Here is a 10,277-nt window from a genome sequence, read left to right as displayed (position 1 = left end):
GACCCTCGGTGGTTGATGGCTCCGACATCGCGCGGAGAAGCATCGCTGCTGCAGCCAGGTTCTGCCCGACCCCACTGGATGCGGGTGGCGGCCTGACCCTGACGTCGTTGGCGACGCGGTGCTGGAAACCCTGGGGCAGGTGACGTATTTCTCCGGCCGGGGGTTGGCCCGCCCATACCTGACCGACGTCCCGGCGGATTGGCTCAAGCGCTCCTGCTCCCTCGTCGAGCCTGGCCTGCGCCCCGCGGACTTGCTCGAGCTGTGGGTCGTGACCCCCCGCCGGAACGGGGACCACAGCTAGCTCCCGCGGGATGTCAGCGCGAGGCACCGGCCTAGGGAGATCACCGTCCTCCGGCATGCCGAGATGGTTGCCTTCGGAGGGATCCCCTAGCTCGATGTGGAAACATTCGCGGCTTGGGCCGCAGTCCTCGTCGTCGAGGCTGCGGCTACCGTCGGAACAGTCGGAGAGGCAGTAGTCACATGCGGTCATGAAGTCCCGCATGGCACTGGGGTTGCCAAATCCTGAGAAATCCCAACAGATGTTGGGGTCGTCATCTTCCTCGGACCCAGAGGGCCCGTAGGTCGAGACGTCCGTCAACCGGTCCCAAGGCGACCGCATGCGAAACCCCAGAGGGTTTGATCTCGCCTCTACGAGAGCGCCCGCCAAAGCAAGGTCGCTAGGCGGGTTGAGGCTGAGTCCAAATGACGCAGGATGGGAATCGGTCGGTACCTTTTGGTCGACGAGCAGCGACATAGTCACGTCGGGGACTGATTGCACCGCCGTCTCAGGTACGAGGGCGACGTCCTGCAAGCTCTCCGCGAGCGCGCTGGCGTCGTCCACTTGCTCGGGATTGGCGTGTCGCGGGGAGACGACGCTCGCCTTCGTCTCAAACGCGAGGTCGACGCCCGACGCGCCCCCCGTTGGAGCGCTGGGGACGTCGACTCGCTCGACAGCCGACGAGGCGCGGCCTCCCGCTTGGCGTTGGTTGCCCTGCCTCCTCCTCCGTTGGCGGGGGAGAGGACGGGGCGAGCTCGAATGTTGTTCTTCCACCACGCGGGGAAGACGTCGTCGATCCCGCCGCCGGCGGGCGGGCTGTCGGCCGCCATTGTCGTTGTCGCGCGGCGGTGGAAGGAGTATCATGTCGTAGCTGCCGTCGAAGGACACGAACTCAAGACTCCCGAAACGGAGCACCGTCCTGGGCCGGAGAGGTTGCTGGAGACTGCCCATCTGGAGCTTGACGAGAAGCTGTTCGTCAACACGCAGCAGCCCCCTACCTGGCGCGCCAACTGTCGGCGTTTCGAGACCGGGGGGTCCCTAAGCCGACGAGGGAATGTCGCTGCGTGCCCCAGCCCAGATGGGTCGAGCGCATGGGCGAGCGCGAAGGGGGGAAGTGAGGTGGCCGGAGACGGGCGTGAGAGAGGTGGAAATCCCGCGGCCTTCGTGTTCGTCCCGCGCCCAGGTCGGGTGCGCTTGCAGTAGGGGGTTACAAGCGTCCACGCGGGTGAGGGGAGCGAGCGGCCCCAAGAGAGCGCCTGTCCCGTCCTCGTTCCCGCGCGGCCAACCCTCTCTAAGAGGGCCCCGGTCCTTCCTTTTATAGGCGTAAGGAGAGGATCCAGGTGTACAATGGGGGTGTAGCAGAGTGCTACGTGTCTAGCGGGGGAGAGCTAGTGCCCTGTGTACATGCCGATGTGGCAGCCGGAGAGATCTTGGCACCCTGCTGGTGTGATGTCGTGGCCGTCGGAGGAGCGACGGAGCCTGGCGGAGGGACAGCTGTCGGAGCGGTTGAGTCCGTGCTGACGTCCTCCTGCTTCCGTAAGAGAGCTGAGAGCCGCCGTGGTCACAGAGCTTGCGGGGCGCCATCATTGCCTATCTGGCGGAGCTAGCCAGATGGGACACCGGTCTTGTTCTCTGCGGCCCGAGTCAGCTCGGGGTAGGGTGATGATGGCGCTTCCTGTTGACGTGGCTGGCTTGCGCCCTAGGTTGGGCGACGTGGAGGCTCCTCTGAAGCCGAGGTTGAGTCTGTCTTCCGTGGCTGAGGCCGAGTCCGAGCCCCTGGGTCAGGCGAGGCGGAGGTCGTTCGGCAGAGGACAGGGCGGAGTCCGAGCCCTGGGGTCGGGCGGAGCGGAGTTCGTCGTCTTCCGGGACTTAGCCCGAGTCCGAGCCCTGGGTCGGGCGGAGCGGAGTTCGCCGTCTTCCGGGACTTAGCCCGAGTCCGAGCCCTGGGTCGGGCGGAGCGGAGTTCGCCGACTTCCGGGACTTAGCCCGAGTCCGAGCCCTGGGTCGGGCGGAGCGGAGTTCGCCGTCTTCCGGGACTTAGCCCGAGTCCGAGCCCTGGGTCGGGCGGAGCGGAGTTCGCCGTCTTCCGGGACTTAGCCCGAGTCCGAGCCCTGGGTCGGGCGGAGCGGAGTTCGCCGTCTTCCGGGACTTAGCCCGAGTCCGAGCCCTGGGTCGGGCGGAGCGGAGTTCGCCGTCTTCCGGGACTTAGCCCGAGTCCGAGCCCTGGGTCGGGCGGAGCGGAGTTTCCTATGGTGCATCTGGCAGGGCCTGACTGCCTGTCAGTCTCACTCTGTCAAGTGGCACTGCAGCCGGAGCGGCGCAGGCGGCGCTGTCCTTTTGTCAGGCCGGTCAGTGGAGCGGCGAAGTGACGACGGTCACTTCGGCTCTGCCGGGGGGCATGCGTCAGGATAAAGGTGTCAGGCCACCTTTCCGTTAAATGCTCCTGCGATTCGGTCGGTCGGTGCGGCAATTTAGTCAGGGTTGCTTCTTAACGAAGGCAGGGCCTCGGGCGAGCCGGAGATGTGTCCGCCGTTGAAGGGGGGCCTCGGGCGAGACGGAAATCCTCCGGGGTCGGCTGCCCTTGTCCGAGGCTAGGCTCGGGCGAGGCGTGATCGAGTCGCTCGAATGGACTGATCCCTGACTTAATCGCACCCATCAGGCCTTTGCAGCTTTATGCTGATGGGGGTTACCAGCTGAGAATTAGGAGTCTTGAGGGTACCCCTAATTATGGTCCCCGACAATAGGGGAGTTGCATGCAGGGAGGTTCTCGTGTTGATTTTGCTGCGATGGCTGTCAGACGAGGGATTCTTGCAAGTGCTCTTCCCATAAACTGTAGCGGGTTTTCGGAAGCTAGTGGAATTTTGTAGAGGCCTCGTAGTGGATCCCTAGCCATTCACCTCGGTAGTGTCTAAGGGCCTTGCAAACCCTGGCGACATGAGATACACAACTTGTGGGTACAGGGTACAACCTTTGTAGAGTGTAAAACTGGTATACTAGTCGAGCTCATGGTCAAGAGCAGCTCAGGACTCTCGCATGATTAATTTATGGAACTAAATTCAATTTGTCATTTGCATTGCATGGGATTATTTATTAATTTTGTTCTATTATTCTTATTATGGTTTGGTATATACTTACACTTAATAACTGCTAATAAAGTTTAACCAACTTATTAAAAGCAATGCTTAGCTTTAACCCCTATTGTTGATCAGCCTTACACATCACATGAACTCCCACCTTTGGTGTGTTCATGCCCATTATTCCCCACAACTTGTTGAGCGATGAACATGTGTCAGCTCACCCATGCTGTCTCACACCCCCACAGGAGAATAACAGGTGGTTCAAGAGGAGCCACACAATGAGGAGTTTGATCTGATCTAGGTGGTGTCTCCCAGTTGACTTATTGGCGCCAAGGATGGACTTTAGTTCGTTTTATATTTATCTTTTATTTTGTAAGACTTCTGCAATATAATAAGTACTCTGATGTTATTGTGACATTTATCTCTATACACTCTGTTATTAAATGTGTTGTCTTCTTTGGCGCATATATGAGATACACCCGGCTTTGTCCCTTAAATCCGGATGTGACATTATAGCTTTTCTAAATACATAATTTTTGTTGTGTGCCTAAATATATACTGGATGAGTGCCCGTGCGTTGCAACAGGAACATATAATATCACGATAACTTATGTACTAAAGCGTGTTATATTGTCATGAGATGGAGGACGACATCTGCGAGCCGTCGGAATGGCGTCAAAGTGAAACTCGAGCCGCAGTCGAGCGTTCCGGCCCCGCGGCATGAGGTCGCTCATCTGTGAGGCGCGCAAGGTGGAAGGCGGGAGGCAGTTTTGGGGAGGGAGCAATCTCTAGGGGATGGCGGTGGAGTGGCGATGCGCGGGGGCAGGGCCTTGGTGGCGGCGGTCGTCGTCTAGATTGTGCGCGTGGGAGTCGGCGGAGGGTAGGTGCAGCAGGGGGCAGGAAGAGACAGGAGTTCCAAGGTCGGCATCGCCTGTGTATTCGCGCGAGCGGAACAGGGGAGGAAGAGGCTATCTTGGCTAGGGGCATCAGCATCACGACTTGATGGCAGCAGCGGCGGACGCGGGGGCATCACGGGAGGATGGGCGGGGGCATGGCGTCGCCCCTGTGGACGCACCCACTTCCACGCTTAATAGTAGTAGGGATTACCAGATTATCATTTTCATTGTAATCCAAAGGGTGGGGGCACCTGATATATTGATCACAAGTTCCAGTTACACTCGTGGTGGAGGGCAGTAGCCCAACATGCAGAGCCTATGAAAGGATTACATCACAGGAGGGGAAAGTTTACAGTTGGAACTATTATCGATTTGTTCGGCAAATACACGTAAGATAATTTAAATTCGAAAGAAAAGATAAGCCACTGGAAGATTTGGAAGTTGATAACGAGGAGTCATTGAGTTCCTGTTCAATCCATTACTAATTTGATTACTTGGTATGTGTGGAATACATCTTAAAAGGGCACAATTTACGGGTTTTACAAACAAGTTCACTTTGAAATGCAAGCAATAGCAGTATGTTGGTATCTGTTTGATACACATAGTAAGACTGAACACTGGAAAATGTAAAAGAAATTTATCCTACCAACTGTACAAGAACAGAATATCAGAAAACATACTCACAGTTCTGTGCTGATTTAGATAGCAATAGAATATGTATTATTCAGCTGACATTATGAACAAAAAACAACATTGATTTCATTCCTAACTTGTTTATATCTAGTTTATACAACAACTGCACGACCTTGTTAGCCCTTAGATTTGCAAAAGAACATGGAAAGTCATGATATCAATGTGCAACACGTACAATTTCTTTCTACTTGCAATGTTTGGAGCAACCTTTCTAATGTAATCTTCTCGCTTTTCCAAGGGTAAGGGTTTAATGTGTTTGACAAGCTTGCAACAATCGAGCTTGCATTGTGAGCACTTGGCACGTTCTATTTGAAAGTGCCTATAGATAATTACCAAGAAACTTTATTACATATATATGAATTAACTTGCAACTTTCTTTGATTTTGAATAACTGAAAATAGTCCTAACTATTCAATGGAAACAACAAAAAATGTTGACTTATGTGAGTAACAAAAAGAAGACTCAACTGCCGTAGGGCTCTACCACTGGTTCTTAATCTGTATTCCTAGAAACAAGCTAGACCACATAATAGATCTTCAAAATATTATGTTGACTCTGCAAGCCTTCCACTGAACCAAGTAAAACAACATTATTGTGAGCAAATATTATTTGTTTATAATAACAAAATAGGGTTTACTTCGAAACACAAGTTAAGGAGTTACTTGCAAAGTCCTTGACAAAGTTTGCACAGAGGTTCATCATCAATGGACCAACCCTAGGTGTACTGTCTCTCTTTACAAGTGCCATTACACAACACCACTTGTCTCTATTCTGAAGTATAAAAATCCACATATCAATCAATGTGACATTTTGGACCAGTTGGTTAGAACCTAGAATATATTTGAAAAATGGATATAAGTTCGTATTACCTCACTAAAATTCATTGCAACAACGCACAAGAACAAATATTATACTTTATCTTTTTGTGATATATTTATTAGAACAATCCGTTCAATTTGGATATACAAGACCTGGTCCATAGAAAACAAAGTTTACATCTGCAGGTCAGCTTCGTCTTCATCCATAAACTGCACAGGTCGAAGCAACATATATGCCATGGCCAGTTGCCTCATCTGCCTATACATAGGAATAAGCAAGCATTAGTCCGATGAGTCCATGAACAAAAAACAGGTGACCAACCAACACTGACATCAGAGGGTGAGAACTCACCATATGTAGTACCTATCATCCGTAAATTGTTTTTGTATTCTCTCCAGTAGTTCAATATTCACTATGCCACCAATGCAAAGGGTCAAGCGTTGAAGCTTGAAGGTTTCAAAAAAGTTCCTATCATAGCAGAATAAAGTAGCGTCAATAAAATTGCCAAATCATCCATTCCGTAAAACAAACTGGTAGAGAGCCACAAGGTAAAGATTGTAAACGGGGTTCAAAAGTGAGCAGTCAGTCATGTAGAATTGCAACAACGGCGACAACTCCTGTACATAGCCAAGAAGAGAAGGGCAAATGGGACACTGACACCGACACCTCCTGCACACAACTAGCACACACGCCACGTCTGACATCAGTTGTTAGGGTAGGTAAGATGCTGAGCTCACAAGATGACCGCCGATGGAGGTTTGTTTATGATTTCATAGCACTTCTTCCCTAAAGATGAAGGTAAGGTGGCTCAGTGTCGAGGAGCATTTCAGTTACCTGAGTGCTCGATGCCTAATGATGACAGTGGAAAGGCTGCTAACAATATGAGCAAACAAAGAGTGAGGGAATGAAGGACCTAACTCTTGAGAATGCCCAGTATTAGAAGAGAGGAAAGCAAGTAATCAGAGTGGTTGATGCAAAATGTTCTGGGTTGTCTAAATTTGAGTCTGAGTATCATGAGGTATGCAATTCCCTCTGACATAGTTTATTTTTGAAGGTTCTCCATTTATCATAAAATTTTAGCAACAAACTACTACAAGTAAATCCTAATTAAACTGAACCCTTTAGTGATCAGTGTAGTTAAGCATAACTAAGTAACCTTTTCAAACCACCCACAATGGATTTGATGAAGAAACTTAAGCTCGACAGAATTTCAATTAGATATTCCCTTTCTAATTGCAAAATTTTCAGACCTTTTGAAACTCCTCCACAATTGGAATAATGTATGTCTTAAGATGCTCTACAATAGCAGATTCAACACAACCCTTTCTAGATAACTTCTACTGTCATGATTTTATGTCAACCACATTAGTAATAATATAAGTGCACAACAAATATATATAAGTAGAAAGCATTACTTATATTTCAAGAAACTCGTCATGGTTAGTTGCAATTGTTTCCCATTAAATATTGGTAGCTAGTCTTGTCAAACGGCCACCCTTCCCCTTCCAATTCTATTGTTACATCTTCTGTGTATAATCTATGGCCTATAGTTGAGTCACTGTCATACCTAACAAGCGGGACGATTTCATATGACAAGGTCAGGAAAAAGGACTATTGGTTAAGATTTAAAATATAAATATGTATTCACATAAGGATTTCTAATGAACTATGTACTTGTTGGTCATCTTATCCCATTCTATAATATTGTTTACAGGCTCGCGTCTATGGTGCAAGAATGCTAATATCTGAACGCATATTGTTTTCAATTGATTCTTATCAAGTCCAAGTGATACCAGAAGTAGTTTGTGGTTTGTGTTTTTTCAGGTTTGTAGAAGATGTGGTACTAGAAGTACTTTGTGACCTGTGTGAATATTTTTTAGATTTGCAGAACATGTGGCTTGTTAGGCTACTACAACCATAAACTGTTCAATGTGCAAAAAATGGGGAAAATATGGCCTAGATAAGGCTGCCATATGCTTGCAAGCTTTTGTTCCAGGTACTGCAAAAGTGCAAAATGTGTTGTTGCTTCAATCATAGAACCTCATTTATTTTGGCCTTGCACTGTAATTGTTTTTTTCTAAGACCTCTTGATTGTTGCCACAAAATACTTCGATGAATTTCTCTTATACAGATCACTCTGTTTAGTTCCCAAAATGTAGGTTGTTTTAGCCTTTTTTCTAAACAATAAACCTCATTCCTTTTACATCATATCAGTTGCAGGTTTTGCTTGCCTTTTCCCTAAAATGTTGCTTTTACATCATATCTTTTTAACTATATATGTGTTCTCCTGTTTTTATGTAGAGAACAAGATTGCAGATCACCTTCAAAGTTAGAAGGCTGCGTTATTGAATCGGGATGGTCAAAAAGCTATAGTGCATTTTGTTCTCAGCTCTATGATGGTCTATCTTGTTATGGCAGTTGATCTCCCTCCATGGGTCATCATAGAAATTGGTAAGATTTGTAGAATATTCTTTTGTTAGGGGAAGAAAAGAAATTAATGGTGGTCATTGCCTTCTGACTTGGGTTAAGATTTGTCGCCCAATTGAATCCATCTCCAACGTGCAACGAAAATTAAGGACCTTGCTCCACTGTTCTTTGCTTTGTTGCCCAAAATAAGAGCCCATAAGCGTACAATATTAGAGAGACTTACTAACAATACTTAAAATTTGAATCGCTCATGATCCAATTCAAATACATAATATGCATCCATCTGGGCAAAACCTGAAGCAACAGGAAGTAGAGAGGAGAGGAGCATAGAACGTCTCTTACCTGTGTGTGTTGCAATCGTTGCAGTAGAAATCCTTGCGCTAGAGCAGGGACCTCGGCCAACCTTTTCTTGTGAAGTAAAAAGCACGGTACTGAAATAGCAAAATCAAAATATAATTCTTATTTGAGTGTGTATAGACTACTGCAACAAAGATTATAACTGAAAGAAGCTTTAGAAAAATTGATCCATGTGCTTAACCTTAAATTATAAATATTGAATGGTCAGCATGTAACGCAACAACGAAATAGGGCACCATATAACATTTTGGTATACAATCATCAAGTAATCCTGAGACTATTTGCAGCACAACTATCACTTCAGATGAGAAATGTGATAATTAGGGAAACAAATAACATTCAGGTACATGACAGATGAGGAATATATGAGTTCAACAAATGAAATGAAAACATAAGCCATCATTTATTTTAGAGCAGTCTCTATTTGCAAAAAGAAAAGATTAGCACACTAAAAATCTTTAACCAACCTGCTAATGCTGTAGGCTATTGAAGTAGGCGATGAGAAAAATGATAGCCTGAAAACATGAGCATATGCACCATGACTCCATGAGCAACCAAAAAATCAAAGTAAGAACAGTAGCAGTTAGGTAACCACACAACTGATTTAAGTGTCCAAAACAGATTTAAGTGTTCTTGAAAGGTCACGTGTAAAGAAGGAAAAAGTAATTAGTCTTAGTTTGCTGCAAGGAATGGCCACAATCTAGACCAGAACATATTGCGAGGGCGAGGAAGATATTATTGATGACAAAAAGCTTCAGAGCTGAGCACCAAACCGCGTCTAAATTTTAGTGAAAAAAACAAGACAAGACAAATTTTAGATGACAAAAAGCTCAGTTTGTTCATTTCAATTTTGAAAATGGGACAAAATGAAATGCAAGCAAGGCACATACCACTTGGTTTTTTCCTGAGAGGAGTCCCTCCGTGGAATCCCCTAATAGGGAGGCCAGAAACCGTGTGCTTTTGGTTCTCATTTTTAAAGTTCAATGGCGGCAGAGGAAGATCGTGAGACTGCCACCGGAGAGGAAGGGGACGAGTTCTTACCGCTGCTGTTGCACGCGGAGGTCCTGAGGATGCGACCATCCATTGCCCGGTGGCATCAACTCCCCGTCTATGGCTCGCGTTCGGAGCTCCTATCCAATCTAGATTTTAGAAAGGGAGAAAAAGGAACAACAATCAGTCAAAAAAAGGAAATATCCACAAAGTTAAATGTTCACGCGAAAACTAACGGGGCTACGAAGTGGACCACGCCGGCAACGGATCTGTAGCTCACCTCGACGAGAGATCCTACCTCGGGCTTGATGGGGATGAGCTCCATGGCGACTGGCTAGGGCACGTGCGGGCGCAACGGAGGTTGCGGCGCATTGGCACTCTGAGCTGCGCCCCCAAGTCAGATCTGGATGTCACGGGAGCGAGAGGGACGGCTACGACGCCGGAGAGGAGCAGTTGAGGCATGCGGGGGAGGGAGAGAAGGAGGGGAGGCGGGGGCAGAGAGTGGGAGAGGCGAATAGGCGACGGAGGCGGAGGATTGTTTCGCGCATGGGGGAGGGCGCCATGTTTGTTGGGGTCAAGAATTTTTTTTTGGATGGAGCAGGTTTGCAGCGAACAGGATGGACGGTCCAGATTGTCGGAAGGCAGAACAGGTAGATGACAGAACCAGGAGAGTCAGTCTACCCCTTACGGTTTTCATAGTAGTAGAGATTATGTTCAGATATATACTAAAAGCTACTTTCT

General features: G+C 48.1%; 1 pseudogene across 2 annotated transcripts; it reads right to left on the bottom strand.

Annotated features, from left to right (window-relative positions):
• Positions 1 to 5,712: 5,712 nt before the first annotated feature.
• On the bottom strand, positions 5,713 to 10,073 carry LOC100193533 (LOC100274439-like pseudogene; annotated as a pseudogene). 2 transcript variants are annotated; one of them, NR_159669.1, is made up of 6 exons: positions 9,817 to 10,071; positions 9,588 to 9,685; positions 9,014 to 9,061; positions 8,532 to 8,620; positions 6,114 to 6,230; positions 5,713 to 6,020 (listed from the first exon to the last, which is right to left on the bottom strand). The product of NR_159669.1 is annotated as a protein-like pseudogene, transcript variant 1 (transcript). The 2 variants fall into 2 exon arrangements; NR_159670.1 differs by having other exon boundaries at positions 5,789 to 6,020; positions 9,835 to 10,073.
• Between the last annotated feature and the right edge of the window lie 204 nt (positions 10,074 to 10,277).

The sequence above is a fragment of the Zea mays genome, chromosome 1, assembly GCF_902167145.1.
Source record: "Zea mays cultivar B73 chromosome 1, Zm-B73-REFERENCE-NAM-5.0, whole genome shotgun sequence".
NCBI classification, from domain to species: Eukaryota; Viridiplantae; Streptophyta; class Magnoliopsida; order Poales; family Poaceae; genus Zea; species Zea mays.
Note: the sequence above shows the minus strand (reverse complement) of the source record. Positions and strands in the feature narration are given on the sequence as shown.